We start from the raw sequence: 23,317 nt of genomic DNA, 5'->3' as shown, positions 1-23,317 counted from the left end.
CGGCTCAAGGAAGAGAAACGGCTTGGAGAAGCAGCTTGGGACCTCGGCTCAGCTCGACTATCGGCTCGGAGGGGGAAAACACGTGCGGGTCAGGAAACGGGTCGACGCTCGGGTCGGGTCAGATCTCGACAAAACGCGCGGATCCTTTGCGTCATTTAAGGCAAAAACGACGTCGTTTTGAGAGGGTATATAAGGCTTTTCCCTCTATTTTTTGATAGAAACCTTCTCCCCTCTCTCTCTCTTCCTCTTTTTTCTCTCGCTTCTCTCTAAACGGCTAAAGAACTCTGGTTGAATTTTTACCAGATTCTAGAAAATTTCACCGGAATCTGGGTTTTTTACCGGAAGTTCATCGAAAGTTGGTCGGTTTCTGGGATCCTTCATCGGAAACTGGACAGCTCGTCGGAAACTTCAAAGTTGACCGGAATTTTCACCAAAAAATGTAAATTTCGTCGAAAAATTCAACCGAAATCTGGAATTTTCCAAAAATTCCCAGAAAAAAAATCTCAAAAAATTTTTGCTAATTCCCGAAATACTTCTAAACATTTTCCTAGCCTTCAAAAATTTTCTACACGCCCCTTTTCTTTCAATCAGTAGCTTTTGCTTACTGTTTTTTTTCCTCTGTTCTGTTCTAGGAGGTCCCTTTTATAGGGATTGATCAGAAGAGTTTCTGATCAATCTCTATTCCTTTTTGGATAGGAATTCAATCTTTGAATCCAATCTGAACTTTGATTGAATCCCCATTCTCAGCAAGATTCTTCAACAGGATTCAATCCCAGCCTTCCAAAATAAAAATCACATAAAAAAATAATAGATAATTAAAAAAATAATAATAAGATAAATAAAAAATAATATTATAAGATAAATAATAATAATAATAATAACAGATAAATAGATATATAATTAGATAAATAAAAATACATACAAAATAAAATGAAAAAAAAAAAAAAGAAAAAATAAAATAAATATATATATTAATAAATAAATAATAAATACATAGGATATAAAGAAAAATATATACATAAAAATATAAAATAAGAATAAAATAAAAATAACAAAAATGCAAAATAAAATTGGACTTACCCATTTGGACCAGGCCCAATTGATCCGGGCCTGGACCAAATTGGGTACCTACAGCTGCCCCTCTTTGTACATTTTCTGTGAAACAAAAATTACGCAAAGAGGTAGACACCCAATCAAGACTCAACTCAACATTTTTATTTTTTAATTTTTTTTTGTTTTTTTGTTTTTGTGTTTTTGTTTTTGACCAAAGCTCCTCTAAACAGAGGCTCAACGACTTTGAAAAAATAAATGGCTCCTCTAATCAGAGGCTCAATGACTTTGGAAAAATAAATAGCTCCTCTAAACAGAGGCACCACGACTTTTGGAAAAGTAAATTGCTCCTCTAAATAGAGGTACCACGACTTTGGAAAGTAAATTACTCCTCTAAACAGAGGCACCACGACTTTGAAAAGTAAATTGCTCCTCTAAACAGAGACACCACGACTTTGGAAAATAAATTACTTCTTGACAATCATGTCTAAAAGAGTTAAAAGTTGTGTTTGAAAGAATTTCAAGAGATTATGCCCAAAGGTCTTATAAATCAACCCTGATACCAAAAGACATCCTATTTCAAGGATTAGAAACTTACCTGACAAGCTTTTTCTTTTTCAATTTCGTAAAATATCTTCATATATGCCTTCTCTATGTGGGATGTTGGAACACCCTGCTTCTTGAATTTATACATTATACTTTCTTGAAAGTAGTGTATGCTATGCAATGCATATGAATTTCAATGCATGCTATGCAAATGTTGGCCAATTAATTCCTATTCAATGTATGGTACTCAAGTTTCTCAAGCTTTTTTTTTTTTAGGGCATCAAGCATTTTGATTCTTCAGAGATCCAATTACACTACTCTTCTAAGATCGAACTAGTATAGCTCTTAATTGTCTCTTCCACTCATATTTTTCTTGTAAAAAAATCTCTTCCCAGATTCAATGTCCTAATCAGGAGCTGAACATCTCGATTCTGCCTTTTTCACTTTTGACTTATTCAATGTAACGTAAAAATCTTTCATGTTGTTATTCATTCATCTATCATTATTCCAAACTCAAAAAGTAAGAATGCATTTGCACATTTCTTCAATGGTGGGGTATTAAGAAGAAAAGAATCTGAATGTTGAGAAACAGTCATAAGAAAAAGACACAAAGAATGTAATAGAATGTCTCTTATTAGCAAAATGTTGACAAACTTTGGCCAAGAAACAATTACAAGGATAGGTGTGGGGACAAAGCCCAAAATGAACAATCAAATAATCATGATAACACATCTCAAAGTTTTTTTGAAAACTCAACCCTCTGATGTATTTAACAACTTGGAACTCTTTCGAATTTGCTAGCCTCCATATCAGCGAACTTTTAAATTCAATGCTGTATTCTCCTTATCTAAGCTGCTTTTTCAGGTTTTCAACTTAGACAAACCCCCTATGACTCAAACCGCCCTTTTAGGGTTTTCACCTTGAGTCCTCCTTTTTCACTTTTTCTTTTTTTTCATTTTTTCCATTTTTTCATTTTTTCATTTTTTCATTTTATCATCTTTTTATCATTTTATAATTTTTTCATTTTTTTAAGCATAGTATTTCTTCACTGCATCAGAATTTATAGGATAGGGTAAATCATTTTCATCCATCTCAGTCAGTATCAGCGTTCCACCCGAAAAAGCCTGTCTCACCACATATGGTCCTTCCCAATTCAGAGTCCATTTTCTTCTACTATCGTGTTGGATTGGGAGAATTCTTTTCAAGACCAACTCTCATTCTCGAAAGCAACGGCGTTGAATTTTCTTATCATGAGCCCTCATCATTCTTCTTTGATACAACTGACCATGGCACAGTGCAATCAATCTCTTTTCTTCTATGAAATTTAACTGCTCATAACGTTCTCGAATCCATTCCACTTCTTCTAACTCAACTTTTTTTAAAACTCTCAAAGAGGGGATCTCTACTTCCACTGGTAGTACAGCTTTCATCCCATAAACAAAAAAAAAAATGGAGTTGCCCTAGTAGAGGTGCGAACTGACGTTCGATATGCATGTAATACAAATGGCAACTTCTCATGCCAATCTTTGTAAGTCTCAGTCATTTTCTCTAAAATTCTCTTTATGTTCTTATTGGCTGCCTCAACTACCCCATTCATCTTCGGACGGTATGGTGCCAAGTTATGATGCTTGATCTTGTATTAAGCATATATTTCTTGCATCATCTTACTATTTAGATTCTTGGCATTGTCTAAAATAATTCTCTCTGAAAGTTCATATCTACAGATGATCTCTTTCTTTATGAACTTACAAACCATAGAGCGTGTCACACTTGCATATGATGCTGCCTCTACCCATTTTGTGAAGTAATCTATCATCACAAAAATGAATCTGTGCCCATTAGAAGCCTTTGGGGTGATTAGACCAATGACATCCATCCCCCACTTTGAGAATGGCCATGGTGGTGCCATAACATGTAAAGCAGATGGCGGAGCATGGATCTTATCAGCATATATCTGGCATTTATGGCATTTACGAGCATAATCAATGCAATCACTCTCCATCATCAACCAGTAATATCCTGCTCTTATGATCTGCCTTACCATCATATGTCCACTAGTATGTGCCCCACATATTCCATCATGCACCTCTTTAATGATTTTTTTTGCTTAATTCTCATTTACACACCTCAATAATACTTGATCTTTGCTTCTTTTATACAGGACATCTCCATCCAAGAAGAAGCTCATAGCCAATCTTCGGATGACCCTTTTATCATTTTCTGTTACTTGAACTAGATACTGCTGATCTTTGACATACTGTAAGATGTCATAATACCAGGGCTTTCCATCTTTTTCTTCCTCTACATTAGAACAATAAGTTGGTATATCTTTAACATCTAACTTGATGGGCTGAATGTCGTTATTATCATTAATTCGAATCATCGCAGCCATAGTAACCAATGCATTAGCAATCAAATTCTCTTCTCGGGGTAAGTGATCAAACTAGATATCTTCAAATTGTGTCGTCAACTCTAGAATATACTTATGATACAAAATGAGTTTTGAATCTCTTGTCTCCCATTCTCCTTTCAATTGATATATGACTAAAGTTGAGTCTCCAAACACTTTTAGTACTTTCACTCTTCTATCCATAGCAGCTTGCAAACCCATGACACATGCTTCATATTCAGCGATGTTATTTGTGTAATTAAAATTTAACCTCGCTGTTACAGGATCGTATTGTTCTTCTGGAGAAATCAGAATTACCCCAATTCCATGCCTCAAGGCATTAGCAGCTCCATCAAAGTATATTTTCCAATATTTTCCTATATGCTCCCCTTCTTCTGGTTGTGAAATAGTTATTAAGTCTTCATCAGGGAATTCTAGCTTTATCGGCTCATACTCTTTAGTAGCACGATCTGTAAGAAATTTTGCTATAGCGCTTTTTTTTATTACTTTTTGGCTCACGTATATAATATCGTATTCTGAGAGCATTACTTGCCATCTAACGATTCTCCCAAACAAATAAGGCATCTCGAAGATATACTTAATGGGATCCAGTTTCGTTATGAGCCACATAGTGTGATAGAGCATATACTATCTAAGTCTTTTGGCAGTCCACGCTAATGCACAACACATTTTCTCCAATGAAAAATACTTAGATTCATATTCAGTAAACTTTTTGCTCAGATAGTAAATAGCTCTCTCCTTTCGGTTGGCCTCATCTTGCTACGCCAGCACACATCCCATTGAATTTTCGCATAGGTTAAGTATAAGATTAAAGGTTTCTCTGGAATAGGTAGCACCAATACTAGAGGGTTCGATAAATATTGTTTAATTTTATCAAACACCTCTTGACATTCTTCATTCCATTTTCCAGGATTATCTTTACGGAGAAGCTTAAATATGAGATCACATTTATAAGTAAGCTGAGAGATGAACCGAGAAATGTAGTTCAATCTCCCCAAAAAACTTTGAACTTCTTTTGGTGTGCTGGGAGGTGACAAATTCTGGATGGCCCATATCTTATCGAGATCGACTTCAATTCCTCTTTCACTGACCACAAAGCCTAGAAACTTTCCTGACTTTACCCCAAAGGTGCACTTGTCTGGGTTTAATTTGAGTTGAAATTTTTTTAACCTTTCAAATAACTTTTTAAGGCTAGTAACATGATCTTCATCTTCACAAGACTTTGCAATCATATCGTTTACATACACCTCAATCTTTTTGTGCATCATGTCATAGAAGAGTGTTACCATGGCCCTTTGATATGTTACCCCAGCATTCTTTAACCCAAAAGGCATGACTTTGTAACAGAAGGTTCTCTATATGGTCATAAAAGTAGTCTTTTCTATATCATCTGCAGTCATTTTTATCTGATTATACCCCGAGAAACCATCCATAAAAAAGAAAATCGAATGTTTAGTCGTGTTGTCTACCAGCATGTCAATATGAGGCAAAAAAAAGTTATCGTTTGGGCTAGCCTTATTCAAGTCTCGATAGTCTACACACATTGGTACTTTTCCATCTTTCTTAGGAACTGAGACTATATTGGCTACCCATTTTGGATACTTAGCCACTTGTAGAAAACCTACATCAAATTGTTTCTTCACCTCTTCTTTAATCTTTAGTAGCATTTCGGGCTTATCCGTCTCAGTTTCTGCTGAATTGGCTTACATTCTAGCTTTAAAGGTAACCTGTGCTCCACTATTTTTGTGCTCAGCCCTGGCATATCCTGGTAAGACTAAGCAAATATATCTACAAATTCTTGAAGTAGGTCTGCCAATCGTTGCCTATCTCCAAATGAAAGTGAAGTGCCCATTCTAACCTCTTTCTTATTTTCTTCATCTCTTAGATTCACTAAGTCCACTACCTCCTGATGAGGCTCAATTGGCTTATTCTCTTGTTCATTCATCCTCATTAGGTCCGGAGGCATAACATATTCTTCAGAATTTTCTTCATTGTCAAGTTCATCAGTGTTAATTGAATTCTCAAAGCTAACCTCTTAATTGTTATCATGATTATCTTCATGTTCATTTAAAGACCTAAAAATTGAATGAAAAGGGATATGTTGGCAAGATGTGCTTGGAAAGATGGAAATAATGAAGACACAAGAAAAAATGAATGAAAATGCATCCTTCTTATTTTTTATTAAAAATAATAAAAGACAAATGGCCCAAACAAAAAAAGATCACCCTATAGCTTTGGGCAATAGCTATTGAGATGTTACAATTACATTGTATCAAAATCAAAAGTCAAGGGCATCTTGATGGCACTCCAATTATTGAGCTCAAAATCTGGTGGACAAAGGCGAACCCACTCCTCTCTATTAAGCTCTACTTCATCTTCAACAGCATTAATAGCTAACTGGGTAAAAGCGTCTTCCACACTTTTTCTTGCATCTGGGTACATGAATCCTCCAGGTCTGAAGGTTTCATACAAGTGTAGGATAAACGTCAGTCTTGCTGTTTTCCTTAATGGCCTTCTTTTGACTTCCCACTCTGCCATCTCATAGCCTAGGCCTACCCTGTCGCTATTGTCTATTATTGTCGGAGGTTCTTTAATTCCTTGCAAGTTTTTGCCCAGCCTCAGTCTTGGATACCAGCCCTTGTTGATGACTTGGCTCACCACTATCTTTGAAAATGACTGATTTTGAAATCTTTCTCCTACAAAATTGACCAATTCAAAAGATCGATAGGAGCATTCCAATGCTTCTTCAGCAGCCTCTACATATGGAGTGTTCAATGATTGGGTCACTAACATGTCTTCCTCTCCGACTACCACTACTAATTGACCTTTCACATTGAACTTGATCTTCTGATGCAAAGTAGAGGGCACAGCTCCTGCCATATAAATCTATGGTCTTTCTAACAGACAGTTGTAGGATGGAGAGATATCCATCACTTGAAATTTTATATTGAAGGTGCATAGCCCAATTTGTAAGGGCATCTCAATATCCCTTAGGACTTCTCTTCTGATCCCATCAAAGGCTCTTACAATCATCTGACTGTCCTTCATATGAGAGTAATCAATGGGTAGCCTTGCCAAAGTTGACATAGGTATGACATTGATAGCAGAGCCATTATCGATAAGGACTTTGGCTATAATATGGCTCTTGCACCTGACTGTGATATGCAGAGCCTTGGCATTTCTTTTTCCTTTCAAAGAAATCTCATCATCGCTAAATGAAATGTGATTTGGCATGACTAGGTTTCCAGCCAGGTGGTTCACATATTCAACAAATACGTTATGTGCCACGTGTGCTTGATTCAACACTTTCAGCAGAGCATTTCGGTGTGGCTCTAAGTTCAGCAGCAATGATAATAATGGGATTCGAGCTGGCATTTTATTCAACTGTTCCACAATAAAATACTCATTATGTTTTACCAGCTTCAAAAATTCACAAACCTCTCTTTCTGATACTGGCTTCGACTGATCTTCTTCAGGTTCTATCTCAGGATTATTTCATCTTTCTTTTTCTTTAGCTTTCTCTCTTCTAGCCTTCTCTAACATTTCTGGAGTGTAACATCTCCCACTTCAAGTAATGCCTCTTACACCAGTTATATTGGAAGCATCGGCTTTGGAGACCTCTTCTTTCTGCCCCTGAACTATAGTGTCACAGCCATATCTCCAGAGTACAGCTTTATCATCTTTGTATGGAAAAAGAGTCAGGACTTTAAAAGTTATCGACCCAGGGAAGAGTTTATCTATGACTAACTTTGGTTTGTTCCCACACTGAATTATCACTGGTTTTGGAAACAACTTTACAGGCCTATCAGTCATGTACACTTCAACATTCTTCAAGTCTTCTCTTTCTTCATAAATTTCTATTTGATGTGAATCCAAAAGTTTTGCACCTCTTGGTGAAACTGCTCATAAGTCTCAATGGAATGGCCCATTGCCCCACTATGATACTTACAACTGGTGCCAGCTATATATGCTCCATGATAGTTGTGTGGACTTACCAGTTGTATCATGTCTGCTCTTTGTAAAATATCGAACAGTTGGCCGAGAGGTGTCTCAATATCTGCCACTTCCTTCTTCACATGGCACTCTTGTTCTTCACCTATAGCATTTATATTATGATTCGGTAAAAGATTGCCACTAACATTCGGTACAGTCATCCTTCCAGTATCAAAGCAAATCATCCCATCCTTGATCAACCGTTGCACTTTGTATTTCAGGGTAGTGTAATTTTCGGTAGAGTGACCAGTAATCCCATAATGGTAGTCACAGTGGGCGGTGAGATCATACCACTTGGGGTAAGGTGGCTTAAGCGGTTCCAATTTACTTAGAGCACTCAAATGATTGTTGTAGAGCTCTTTATATAATTCTGAATAGGTCATTGGAATTGGGTCAAAAATAGGTTTCTCACGAGTGGTTCGTTGCTCCCGCGAGCCACTAATAGGGTTAGTTGGGCGATTTTGAGGTCTTGGGGTAGGTTGAATGTTAGGACTGTACATGGTATTTTGGGGTTTATGAGGGGTTTGATATGTTTAGGGATATAGTGGTTCTGTAAATTATTGGTATGGGTGAAAGGAAGTGAAGTGTTATTTACAGCGGGGTGATATGACAGATATTCTGGTGGTGGGTAGGGTGAATAACCTCTAAGTTGCTGTCTATCAAAGCTCACAGCCTGAGCTTCAGTTTTTTTTTTCTTCGGGACTCTTTTGCTAGATGCTTCATTTCCTTCTAGCTTACCATTCTTGATGGCACTCTCAATGATTTCTCTCGAGATTACCATATCAGTAAAATTTTTCGTTGCATTTCCTATCATCTTTTTGTAATAGAGAGATTTTAAAGTGCTAACAAACAGCACTGTAGTTTTTTTCTCGGTCAAAGGAGGTTGTACCTGAGAAGCAACATCCCTCAACTTCTGGGCATACTCTTTAAAAGACTCATTTGCCTTTTTCTTTAGATTCTGTCATGACAAACAATCAAGGGCCAAATCGATGATATGTCAATATTGACTGATAAAGTCATGTGCCATATCGCTCCAAGATAGAATGCAAGTTCTATCCAGCTGAACATACCATCTGGCCGCAAAGCCAGTAAGACTGTCTTGAAAAGCATGCATAAAGAGTTTTTCATCAAGCGCATGAGCTGCCATCTTCCTGCAATACATGGTGATGTGGGTTTTGGGGCATTTGGTACCGTCATATTTTTCAAATTTTGGTACTTTAAACTTATGAAAAATGACCACATCAGGAACTAGGCAGAGCCCAGCAGCATCAACTGACCCATAAAAGCTAAATCCTTCCACAGCCTGTAGACTTTGCTCTAGCATGCTAATCTTGGAGCTTTTCTGAACTTCTACTCTTATCTTTTCTTTCTCCTTCTCTTTTAAATCATCTAAATCAAGAATTGGTTCTGCTACTTTTTCAGTGAAGATAGGATTTACATAGCTATTATACTGCCCTGGGTTAGAAGCTGACGGCATTCCAGGATATGTTGGATATGCGAAGTGTTGTGGCGGGACCTCTTGAGCAGACTGGGTTTGAGGTGGGCCAAAACTTGGAGGGTACAATGAGTCGACCACTTCTTATAATGGGGGAACTTGCTGGCTTGTATTTTTTTCAACTCATTTTCCTTTATTCATATTATTAAGAGCCTCCAGAATCTTGCTTAGTTCACTTTCAATCTTCTTTTGTGCTTTTTCTATCTTTTCGAATCTATGGGAATTTTTTTACTCCATTTGCCTTGCTCTGGATCTTGTATTATATCAATGGTTAAGATTTTTGCTAGATGGAGCTATCCTGGAACCTTGAGTACCATATCTTAGAATTAGTAAATTTGTATGATCATCACATGGTTACTTTGTTAAGTGTAATGAATGAAAATGCAATGAATGAAAAATGCATGTATGCAAAGAACATTTACCTTAAAAACGGTATTCAATTAAAAAAATTTCATTTATTCCAAAAAAACTTTGATCTACATTGAGTTTATCATCCTAGAATTATACCATAAAATTGTTTGATCTGTTCATACTCGGCCTTGGCTTCTTCTATGAAGTTCAAAAGACGCTGTCCATGTTCTCTTACTGGGGCCACCACTTGTCTTAATGCCTTTGCCTCTTTCACCATTTCTCTTGCCTTACATACCCCTTTATGGATTTGGGTTATTAAGTGCTTAATGTATTTCTGCCTTCCTAAATTCTCTCTTTTACCACATCAGACTTGGTATGATAATTCTCTATGTTCTCTAACTAATGCAGCGATGTGGTCTCCTTGTTCATCCAACTTTTGACTTAGCCTGCTCAAATAACTGTTTAGCATGTTAATTTCTGCCTGTGCTTCGATACTTTCTTCTTTCAATTTGGCATACTCTTATTTCAATCTTGTATTTTCCTCAGTCAGCTCGGTAATGGTTATCTCTTTGGCTCTTTCTCTCACACATAGCCTCTTATGCTCCTGGTGTAACCTTGCTAGATCTTCAGTAGTTGTATCTCGTTCTCTAGCAATCTTGTGAACTTTAACTTCATAACTTTCGGCTCTACCTTTCCACTGGGCTTTTTCTTCTTGAAGCTTCTGAATCCCTTTCTTTAACTTGCTCTTTTCAGACTCAAATTCTTTTGTTGCCAATTCTAATTCCGATGGTGTCTCTTCAAATTTTTCTTCTGTTGGTGGTTGAGAGATTTCATAAGTGAATACCATTTCTTGTCTTCTCTTTGTTCTCCAAACCAAGTACCCTGGGGTGACTTTTTCAGTGAACGGTCCAAGACTCACTCTTTGGGGATTTTTCCATGCGTTAATCATCTCATTCATCCTTTGAAATGCTTTAGGCTCACTGTAAGAGAAATCTAACTGATGAAGCCCATAAGTCATAGGAATAAACTGTTCTCCCCCAAATTGCCTTCTCACTAAGAGTGGTGCATAATTCGTCACTCCTCATAAACCCAGAAGTGGAACCACTGTACTATCCCCATATTGATACAACATAGGCTCACGATTCATCCATGGGGCCAACCATCTCACCCTGACGCTTTCTAACTTTTGTAAGAAAGTTATCCATTCTTGTTTAGACTTTCACTTTGACCACCCACTTTCACAGAATTCTTTAATCGAAAAATGATTACGGATATAAAGCTTCGAGAAAGCACCATTTTCTTATTCAAAATGGCTTTTCATCCACAAGTACAATAACTGTATGCATCCTATGAAGCGCCCTCCATTCCGACGACAATAACTCAAAGATCTGATAGTCTCTGCTAATATTACCGTTGAAGGATTACAGCCATTGATCACACTTTCGAAGAAATCAACCACCGCTATCTCAATATGTCCCAAAACCTTTGGAAAGATCACTAGTCCGTATATAGCCAAGGCAAATATGTCTAACCCCCATTCTTCATTGGCATGTTGCATCAAAAACTCATGAAAGAACTTTCAAGGTAGGCAAACCTGTTCTTGTTTCTTCTTCGTATGAGAATCCACAACTTCCTTGTCTATCCCCATGAGTTGAATCAGACTTTTACGAAATCCTGACTTATACTTTTTGACATATATCTTGTCAGGAGTCTTGAGATGCAAACCCAACAAGATCGAATATTCTTCGATGGTGGAAGTTATATCAGCTTCATTAAAAAAGAAACACCTGTATACAGGATCCCATAATTGTGTTGTAGCTCTAATTAGTTGATCATCAACAACCACTGCTAGAAGGTGTGCTATATGCCCATGTTTTTGGCAAAACTACTCTTATCTTGACGGACTCATCTTCTTCCAGATATCAATCAAATCTTCTAAATTGTTCTGTTTGAGAAGGATAGATATTTTTTTAGATAAAGTAGAATCATACTCAATTGGCAAGCAATCTCCCATCTTCAGTTGAGTCTTTTCTGACTAGGCCCTTACTTTATTGGGTGTCCCACAGAGTGCTAATACTGATGAAGAACAAACTAAGCATTCATTGGCATCCATGAAAAAAATTGTTAAAGACCGTTTTTTCAAGCAAATGTTCTTTATGCAACTTTATGATATGTGTATGAACCAATGTAAAAGAATAAGAAAACGGTTAGTATACTCAGAAAAAGAATAAATAAGTAAATTTAAACATCACACAAAGTAAAAAGGATGAATCCTATGCTTTTGGTCAATTTTAAAAGGGAAGAGTGATGGCTCTATCTATAGGTTAGGCACTCTTAAGGTTCACTATATGCGGTTTTAAGGTCAAAGTCTAAAGGTCCTCAAATTGTTCCTTACATCTTTGTCCATTACAGACTAGTAAGGTACCCTAATCCTCACCCATTATAGGTTACAAGCGGAAAAGGTTCAATTTGAGTGGGAGTATTTCGCTAGCTACTGCGGAGGTATTAGACCTCATGAAAGCAATAGGTACTTTACTCCCTCCTAGAGGGACGGAGCTCGGGTGTAGAGCTCATGTTATGCACATGCACATGAATGACATAATTAACAAGGTAAATAAAACATGAATGAATAATAACACATATATACAAAAAGGTTCAATTTTATTAAGCTTCTGGATAACACAAATTATTTGCTGGCCTGACTCTCAAAGTCCCCAGTGGAGTCGCCAAGCTGTCATAACATCTAGATCCGAGGATCTATCGCTAGACATTGACTTTTAGGGAGTCGCCACCAATCTTTTTTATCTAGGTGCGATTGGCCACCTAAGGAATCTGTCCTTTCAAGGAGCACCTAAGTTTAAGGGTCATTAAAAGAATAGGTTCAGGTCTACTAACCAGAACAAGGTTTGGCAGTTCGATTACATATGAGGAAGGTTATAGCACCCTCACAATGCCCATCAAAAGATGATACCAGCTTTAAATTTGTGTTATCCAATGAGCCTTAAAATTTTATCAAGTAATTAATTGTTAGAAATTATTCTCAATTGACTCTAATACTTTTAGCAAAAAATTGAGAAAATTCTCTCACCTCAAGAGTATGCAAGAAAAACTACTGTTTCACTTACAGAGGCTCCGTCGTCGGATTATTTAAAGAAAAAATCAAAATCAAAATCAAAATGAAAAGAAAGAAAAGAATGATTGTTTTTTTTGTGTAGGGAAAATTGATACTTTCAACTTTTCCCCAAAAATATCTTTTGAAAATTTATTTTTAAGGAAAATTGATACTTTCAACTTTTCCTTAAAAATTATTTTTTTTGGAAACTTGATTTTCAAGGAAAATTGATACTTTCAACTTTTCCTCAAAAATATTTTTTTGAAGATTTATTTTTAAGAAAAATTGATATTTTCAACTTTTCCTCAAAAATTATTTTTTTTTTGAAAACTTTGATTTTCAAGGAAAATTGATACTTTCAACTTTTCCTCAAAAATACATTTTTTTTGAAATTTTATTTTTAAGAAAAATTGATACTTTCAACTTTTTCTAAACAATTATCTTTTTTTTGGAAACTTTGATTTTCAAGGAAAATTGATACTTTTAACTTTTCCTCAAAAATACTTTTTTTTATTTTTAAGAAAAATTGATACTTTCAACTTTTCCCCAAAAATATTTTTTTGAAGATTTATTTTTAAGGAAAATTGATACTTTCAACTTTTCCTCAAAAATTATTTTTTTTTGGAAACTTTGATTTTTAAGGAAAATTGATACTTTCAACTTTTCCTCAAAAATAATTTTTTTTTTATTTTTAGGAAAAATTGATACTTTCAACTTTTCCCAAAAAATATTTTTTTGAAAATTTTTTTTTTAGATTTTTTTTTTTAGAAAGGAAATAAAATAACAAAGTAAAAGAAGAAAAAAAAATAAAAATAAAATGTAAAACCAAAAATAAAAATAAAATGAAGATAAAAAAACATTAAATAATACTAATTTAATAAATAAAAAAATAAATAAAAACAAAAAAAATAAATAAATAATCAAAAAAAAAAAACCTGGGGCGGCTCGGGAAAGCGGCTCGACTCGACTCGGCTCAGGGAAGAGAAACAGCTCGGAGAACCAACTTGGGACCTCGGCTTGGCTCGGAGAGGGAAAACACGCGCGGGGTTAGGAAACGGGTCGACCTCTGGTCGGGTCGGATCTCGATAAAACGCGCGGATCCTCTGGGTCATTTAAGGCAAAAACGGTATCGTTTTGGGAGGGTATATAAGGCTTTTCCCTATGTTTTTTGGTAGAAACCTTTTCCCCTATCTCTTTCTTCCTCCTTTTTCTCTCGCTTCTCTCTAAAACGATCGAAGAACTTCGGTTGAATTTTCATTGGATTCTGGAAAATTTCACCAGAATCTGGGTTTTTCGTCGGAAGTTCACCGAAAGTTAGTCAGTTTCTAGGATCCTTCACCGAAAACTGAGCAGCTTACCGAAAACTTCAAAGTTGGCTGAAATTTTCGTCGAAAAATGCAAATTTCATCGAAAAATTCAACCGAAATCTAGAATTTTCCAAAAATTCCCAAAAAAAAAATCTCCAAAAATCTCCAAAAAATTTTTGCTAATTCCCAAAATACTTCTAAACCTTTTCCTAGCCTTCAAAAATTTTCTACACGCCTCTTTTCTCTCAATCAGTAGCTTTTTCTTACTATTTTTCTGTGTCCTTTATTCTGTTCCAGGAGGTCCCTTTTATAAGGATTGATTAGAAGAGTTTCTGATCAATCCCTATTCCTTTTTGAACGGAGATTCAATTTTTGAATCCAATCTGAACTCTGATTGAATCCCCATTCTCAGCAAGATTCTTCAACAGGATTTAATCACAGCCTTCCAAAATAAAAATCACATAAAAAAATTAATAGATAATTAGAAAAATAATAATAAGATAAATCAAAAATAATATTATAAGATAAATAAAAATAATAATAATAACAGATAAATAGATATATAATTAGATAAATAAAAATACATACAAAATAAAATGAAAAAGAAAAAAAAAAGGAAAAAAATATATATATATATATATTAATAAATAATAATAATAAATAAATAAATAATAAATACATAGGATATAAAAAAATATACATACATAAAAATATAAAATAAAAATAACAAAAATGCAAAATAAAATTGGACTTACCCATTTAGACCAGGGCCAATTGATCCGGGCCTGGACCAAATTGGGTGTCTACAGGTATATTACATTAGAAGTGATTTTACAAAATAAAAATTTTATTATAAATAATCACGAAGTTGAAATCATAAATAGCTATCAAAGAATTAATTAATGGTTACAAAAAAGCATTGCTGCTTTTCGCATATGGGAAATTGATTAAACGAAAAGGCATGTCATTAAAAAATATTAAAACATTTGTTGGTTACTAGTATTTTGAAGGATGCTCATCAATGTCTAATTAGGCATGTTTATAAATTAGAAAAGAACATGCAAATTCAATGTTTCGGAAGGACCAATACATGCATATGTTTAATTTCATTTTGTGATGGCATGGAAAACATTGGTACAGTTTACCATATATTATGAAAATAAACTAAGTGAGATGGAATTTTCTTTCTTATATATATAAAAAAGATATGGACTATGGACATAGAATGCCATTATCTAATCAATACAACAATGAAGATATTTTTGCTTCTTGTACCTAAAAATATGGCCTTTTGTAGGCTCTTAAAATGAAAAGTGAACAAGTTCTCGAGGTTTTCAATAGTTTCATGACAATGGTAAGGATGTGGGTGGTTATACACTATATTAACATATAGGCTTAGATAATAAAATTGGTTTGTGAAAGCCATAAACTTTAGACTTAACCAATCAGTGATTTAACCAACACAAATTCGTTACAAATTTTTGCATGAAATGTGAGTAAAATTGATATTATAATTATTGTTTATTCTATTTTATGAAAATGATTCTTTAGATTCATATTTCATGACTTGTATTGATATGATGATCTAGATTTGAACATATTGATCACAATGGCGGAGAAATAAAGTTTTCATAAAAGAAATTGAAATCAAATTTAAAGATTTCAATAGTCATGAACTGTGAATTAGCTACTGGGCAATTAACATATACATTGAAAACTCATGATAACATTTGAGATAGTTGGTTTTCACAAAAAGCTATCATTATAAATGAGATAACTTCAATAGCCAAATTTACATAATTTGTAGGTATGATGTGGATTATTATGGTTGGCTTAGAATAGCCATAAGCCAAAATTGATGCCACAATCTTGATCACGTTATGGTAATTTTTTGTTATGTATATGGCCTAATTCATGGATTGTACAAATGATTTATGATTTATGGTTTTATATAGTGAAAACTTTAAAGTATACTTACTTTGAAAGCCATGAGTGATTCAAAGATCTTATGAATATGAAAACTTTTATAATAGCAAAAGGAATGTTATTTGATCCATTTGGGTAATGGAAATGGTTTTGTCCATGGTAATAAAAAATTATTAATAGTGTCTATGATGAAATAAATTCATAGAAGTATTTATGAATTGACATAAAAGTCTTAAAAGGAGATTATAGAGGCATGATTATATTTGAAATCTGCTTATTAATATAAAAGTTTTGGAACTTTTATATTGAGTTAAAATATAAAAGTTTTGAAATTTTTATAGAAATATTAAGATATTTGCTAGTTATCTTTCACTAAGGGTGGATTTGGAGATCTTCTATTTAAAAAAAAAATCACCAAATAGTAAAAAGATAAATGAAATGGAAACTTAATTAAGTATATATGATATCTTGAATAGTTGAATGAGACATTCTTTAATGAAAGAATGTATACTTGCACATGGTGGGGTGATAAGAATCAAAATAAATAAAAATTTTCACCATAGTGTTATAAGATTTTAATATAATTTTATGAGCAAATTATATAGACTAATAAGTTTAGACACTTATTAAAATAAAATCATAAAAAAGTTCTTAAAAATCTTAAAAGGACTAAAATCATTTAGTTTATTCATTAAGTTTATCCAATTGTACTAGAAGTATAATTGTATTAAAAGTGTATAAAAGTATGGAAATAGAATAGTTGAAATTAATGAATATAGAGTTATGGCCACAACTAAAACCAACTATTTCTTAAATTGATAAAAATGAGGCAACAATGTTTGGAGCATATAACTGATATGTAAAATGAAATGTTTGGACATATTAGCTTGAGGTGATTATATTAAAGATTCAATATCAAGCGGGAGTAATTACCATTAAAAAAATTGAATTCCAAAATATTTGGTAGTAGTACTACAAGTAGAATTGATTTAAATGCTTACTATTATACACCAATAATGGGAACCCAACTTTGAATTAGTAATCTCTAATTACAAAGTTTAATGGGTAAAAACAAGTTATTGTTATATGTCTGTTAAGCACTAGTAAAATCCATTTAAATTTTAGAAACTAGTGTGATCAATTATGTAAGGAGGATGAGTTTTTATACTCTTAATGGAGTTTTAAATGTCTAAAGCAATGGAGACATAATGAAAACTCTACCTATAATAATTTAAAAGTGATGCTGCTTCAACAAGAAGAATTGAGGTCTTTCTTGTAAATGTTTATGAATAGGATAAGTATATGGCTATAATAGTGCTAAAAACGGTTATAAACCTCTACCAAAAGAATAAATTAGTATTATGTGTGGTATATCTTCAATTCTAACACTAGAAGTTGAGGTTTAATCTCGGGCACTATCAACTTCGTTAGAATTCTAAAATATATACACTAATTGAAGGTTTAAATCAAGAGATATCTTCTTGTATTCATAATATTTATTTGTGCGAAAGGAAAAAATTAAGTATCAACATTCCAAACTAGTGGGAGATTATTAATAGTTTAGAATGTAATGCATCCCACATTGGATAGAAAGATTTAATTATTGATGAATAAAATTAATTTTTGTATTAATTTTATTCATATTTTAAATAATTATGTTTGAATAAAAATAATTATTATATGACAAATGGTCATAATTATTTTAATATAAATAGATTATTATTCATAAAGGTCATGATTATATAAAAGATGATAATCATCTACATAGAAGTTTAAGTCTGTTCATTTATTATAAATAAATATTTCAGTATAATCATTTTCACTGTTTTTGATTGAAGAGTTTGAGGCTTTATTATATCTTAAAGGCATAATTACTTTTAAGAAAATGTTCTTCACACCTCAAAGCCAAAATTTTTTTTTATTGTTATTTTTGTTCTCTTATTTATTTTTTCTAAGAGACTATAACAAGAACTTGTGGTTTTTGTACATTATCCAATGGAAAGGATGGGAAATATATATCGTCTCGCTCTTTAGTTCACAATCTAATGGCTAGGGATGTAGTGACATCACTACAATAACTATCACTATTGGGCACAGCACTAGAAATTAAAGGGCCCGTAAAACTATATATATATATATATATATATATATATGTACACTTCAACTATGGCAAACAAATCAGAATAACTGGAGGTGAAGGAAATACTCTGCATGAACAAAGGAGAAGGGGAAAATAGCTATGTTAAGACTGCAGGATTGACGGTCTTGAGCTATGATCTTACTTGCCCTCTCTTAATTCCTTTTCTTTTTCTTTTTGGGTTTTAACATTTACAAGTAATTTACTTGTTTATTATTATTGTTTTGTCTAAAATGCAGCTAAAGGTGGCGGCAGCAACCCAGCCAATAGTTGAAAAAGGAGTTCAATCTCTCTTCACAGAAAATTCTTCAGTCCCAATCCTAGTTCTTGACGTAGCTGACTTGGGGTGTGCTTTAGGGCCCCAAACTCTTGAATTCATGTCAACAGTGATCGACAGCGTGGTCAAAAACTGCAGTGACTTGAAACGAAAAATGCTGGAAATCCAGTTTTACTTGAACGATTTAGCCGGGAACGATTTCAACACGCCGTTTAAGGAATTAAGTGATGTTCAAGAAAAATATAAGAATGCTTCATGGTTTGCTGTGGGTGCTCCTGGTTCCTTTCATGCTCGGCTCTTCCCTCGCAACTCCATGCATCTTTTGCATACCTGTTATAGCGTACATTGGCTCTCTAAGGTACTGTCACCTTTTTCTCCTCAATTGCGTTCTATTTTCTTCACAGAAAAACTGGTTATATTTTGTATATTAAACTGCACAAGCAAATTGTAATATTGCTACATACATGTTTTCTTATTTATTAGTTTTTTAAATATATATACTCCAACCCTCTAATTTCGCTTGCATATAATATAATAATCCTAAAACTTGATACATTATACTTAAAACTTATCAACTTAATTGATGAATTAATTGTCACAATGCACCATATATTTTAATGAAAGAAAGGCTTCTTTTTTTTTTTCAAAATTGAAAATTTTCAAGTTTAAATATTTAATCACTATACTTTTTTTTTCGTATATAACCGTTAATAAGATGTGAGAATGAACCTTTACAATGCATTGAAAGACATTAGCAACCATATACATATGTATACTATATAATGGGTTTAATATTTTTATTTTCCTTTGAGAAAGACTATATATACTTTTGCTGAGTTATACTTTTTTTGGCATCAACCTTACGTTGGTTTACTTGAAATAAATTTGAAAGCACCAATAATCACAGACGAAGCAGGGTTGCCACTAAACAAGGGGAAGATCTACATCTCTAAAACCAGCCCTCCTGTAGATAAAAAGGCCTGTCTTTCCCAGTTTCAGGAAGACTTCTAATCCCTCTTGAAATTCCGGGCCCCAGAGGTGGCAAATAATGGCCGTATTATCCTGATACTTAATGGACGCCAAACTGCAGATCCCACAAAAAAGATATCTGCTACCTTTTGGAAGTTCAAGCTGAGGCCTTATCCTACCTGGTTTCACAGGTGAAAATGCCCAAAAATAATTTCAACGATTATTATTATAATTATTTCTTAATTTGGGAAACGATGATTCGAATTTTTCCATTTGAAGGAAGAATACATGCAGCTACCAATACTTGAGCCAAATGATTGTATACAGTTCAGATATAATTATTAAGAACCTAATTGAAAAGGTGGAAAGTTTTGATTATATATATTTACTGATTAATTTTGTTTCATATACAGGGATTGATTGATGAAGAGAAATTAGACTCGTTCAATGTACTCTACTACAATCCTTCCCAAGAAGAAGTTCAATAAGGAGGGTTTCTTCACAACTGAATTTATTGATACAATTGTGCTGGATATCGGAGGTAAAAATCAATGGTCAAACCCTGAAATACGAATCAAAGGCTACAGATGCTTTTCGGAGCCTATTTTGTCGTACCATTTTGGGGAAGAGGTGATGGACAAGCTATATGAGAAGCCAAACAGATTGTAGCTGAGGATTACAAGCAAAGAAGAGAAGCAACTAAGAACATTAGCATTGTTGTTGTGCTAAAAAAGAAGGAAAATCTGAACTGATCAGTTTCTTTCTGGGTTGTTCAGGAGATGTTAGAGAAATTAAAGAATTTGGCCGAAGAATCAAATTATTGGCATAAATAACTGGTGGTGCTATAATTTGCTCATTAAGGAATAAAGAAAAATGTCAGGTAATCTTGTCTAAGTCTTAATTAGATTAGGCAGATCAGCTACGACATGAACTTATCTTGAAACTTATTCTAATTTTCTTGATTTGTAGATGGCATGTTGCTTTGATTACTATAATTATCCATTTTGTAAAAAAGTTGTTTATATTATTATTATTATTGAATATGACTTGTTGACTATTAACGGGTCAGCTAGAGCCAAAATTGGCCCTGCGAGATATGAAGGGATTTTAATTCGTGGTTTATTCCATGGTCCTCTAGGTGAACAGCAGTCGAATGTAGTAAGAGATGTTGGTTTCCGTTTCCACTTGGCTAAAAAATGCTTTAATTATCGAATCAGATTTAAAGGTGGTTATTAACTGAATGCAATAACGTATCTCAATCCTGGAAACAATGAAAGGATTTTTAGAAAATTGATAGACTTAGAGATACCATTGGAGTGGTGGATTTCGTTCTTATTTACAAAGAAGCAAATACCTTGTAAATTCTCTTTTCAAAATGGATGTTGATTTTACTTTTTTTTTTCTTTTAATATCAATGCGATCATTGATGATGTGATGTTTATTAAATTTTTTTAATATGTTTCATATCTTATTAGATGTTTATATCACTTTAATAAATTGACTAACAATTTTAATCTAAGGTATTAAAGTGAATGAAAAAATAAAAATTTAAGTATCAAATTGACAAAAAAATATAATATAGAAACTATTTTTATATTTAACCCTCCTTTTTTTTTTCATGCTTATATTTAACCGTACTTTTTTAATGCTTGGCTGTAATAGATTTGAGTGATGCTGTCAGGTGCACCGTGACATGTTCCATCTAAAGCTAGTTTCCCTTTAACTCTGTTAAGGCAGGTATGAACCCAAAGTTTTGATATCTTTTTAATAATGAAAATCCATTTTCGGTTGAGAAAAAAAAAAAATATGACTTGTTTTGTTTGGGAAGCTATATCTAAGAATCTGTGTTGTAGTGCATGTTTACAATTAAACCTTATTAAATAACATATATCTACCCTTTTTACCTTATTAAATAACTTAATTAAATCTTAGATTGAAGGATTCCTAATTCAAGAGTTGGTTTGTATTAGCATATTAAATATATATGTGAAAAATATTAGATTTTTTTATGAAAAAATAGTAGATATTTAAAATTACAAAACCAATTTAGAGAATCTAAAATATCATTATTTTTTCTCAACCAAAAGAAATTTATTAATAAGAAAACAAAAGGCTAGAAAGCTAGGATAAAACTTGCTAAACCAAGGAGTAAAAGCTCAATGCAAACGGATAACGAGAACTAAAAATATAAAACTGTAATTTTGAATAGAGTTCGTTAATGAAAAAGATAACATGTCCTTTTTTTTTTCCAATGAATGAGTGCCAAGTGTTAGGTGAGTCCAACTCAGAAGGCAACGTTAGATAAGGCCCACATGCCACCATAGATTAAAAAAAAAAAAATTCGTTTTTTCATTTAAAAAAAAAGGAAACTTATTTTAAAATCGATTTTGGGGTTTATATGTTTGAGAAACAAAAAATAAAGTAGGTAAAATTTTCTCCTTTTTCATTATTGCTTGTTCTGTGTTGGGTTTCTCTTTAACCTTAAGCCCCAAGCTTGATATTTGTTATCTAATATTCTTCAGTCAAATCTTAAAGTTAGAAATTAACCAAAAAATGTCAAGATCTACATCGAGCTCATTATCTCCAAATCAGTTGAGGGATTTTTTTTTGTCATTGTAGATTAAGGGTTCGAATTTACACCTCCAAGACTACATGGAACAAAAGCAAAAAATTTTATGGGTGCTCAAAATTCTTTGAGGTTAGTGAACAACCAAGGTTTAAATTCATGTGGGTGTTTAGTTTAGAATAAAGGTAAAATATCAAATTTAGGAATTGATTTCAGTTTTTGGTATTTTCTTTTTCAGATTGGTAGGTGTGGTTTTTTTTTTTTTTTTTTCTAATGGTTTGAAGGATACAAAAATTAAAAGGTTACATCTCATCTAGGATTTATCATGGATGAAGTATTAAGTCAAAACAACATGTTACTAAGGAAGAATAGAGAGTTAAGAATTGAGAACACACAATTGAAGACAATTGTCAACAGTTATGAAGTTCATAGGCTTGTGAATGAGTTGAAAACTCATAAAGAAAAGGTGAATGTGTGTAAAGCAATACTGTCAAAAGTGTAAAAATAAGGCATTTGTGTATAAGGTTGGATTAATGGTTTTATGGTTGATATTTTTAGTGTACTTTTTTTTTTTTTGGTTTCCTGTAGTTGTAATTCATTCAAACTAATGAATGAATGGCTATATTTATTTCTCTAATGAATGAATGAAATTTTATGTCATGAAATTAATTGAATGGCTTATATTCTCAGTCCACCCTTATTTGTAAAACAACTCCTTAAGGTACAGAATGATAGTTAGAGGATCCATATTCTTATATTACTTTTGCAATTAGGGGATCATGCTAGTTACCATGTTTCATGCAACTTGATTAGTATGATCTTTATGGGTTTATAAAGCTGCCACACTGCTTCATTGACATTAGCTTCTGGTTCCTTAAGAACCGGCTCATCAAAAACAGAATGCATTTTTTGTTGCCTTGTGACAAGCCTAACATGTGGTACCAATCATTGAAGTAAAGCTCAATGAGCTTATTAGCTTCAAGTATGCTACAAATTGACATGTTATTACTCAGCTTTCTAATAAGCTATAAAATATGAACAAGTATTAGTCATATTGTTCAAAACCAATATAGATAAGGTCTAAGTCTATATATTGGTTTGTCTCACTATTTTTTTAAAATTAATAGCCCTCATTATTAAATCGAAAAAATAATTTTTTTGCTAGTGGGCTAGGATTC

General features: G+C 33.3%; 1 pseudogene; it reads left to right on the top strand.

The window, feature by feature from the left end:
* The window catches only part of LOC149515062 (putative 7-methylxanthine methyltransferase 2), a 40,895-nt pseudogene extending 20,489 nt beyond the window's left edge, over positions 1-20,406 (top strand).
* Positions 20,407-23,317: the final 2,911 nt, after the last annotated feature.

The sequence above is a fragment of the Durio zibethinus genome, chromosome 14 (assembly GCF_047325235.1).
Source record: "Durio zibethinus cultivar Kanyao isolate XHJ-2024 chromosome 14, ASM4732523v1, whole genome shotgun sequence".
NCBI classification, from domain to species: Eukaryota; Viridiplantae; Streptophyta; class Magnoliopsida; order Malvales; family Malvaceae; genus Durio; species Durio zibethinus.
The sequence above is the reverse complement of the archived record's forward strand: the minus strand, read 5'-3'. Positions and strand labels throughout refer to the sequence as shown.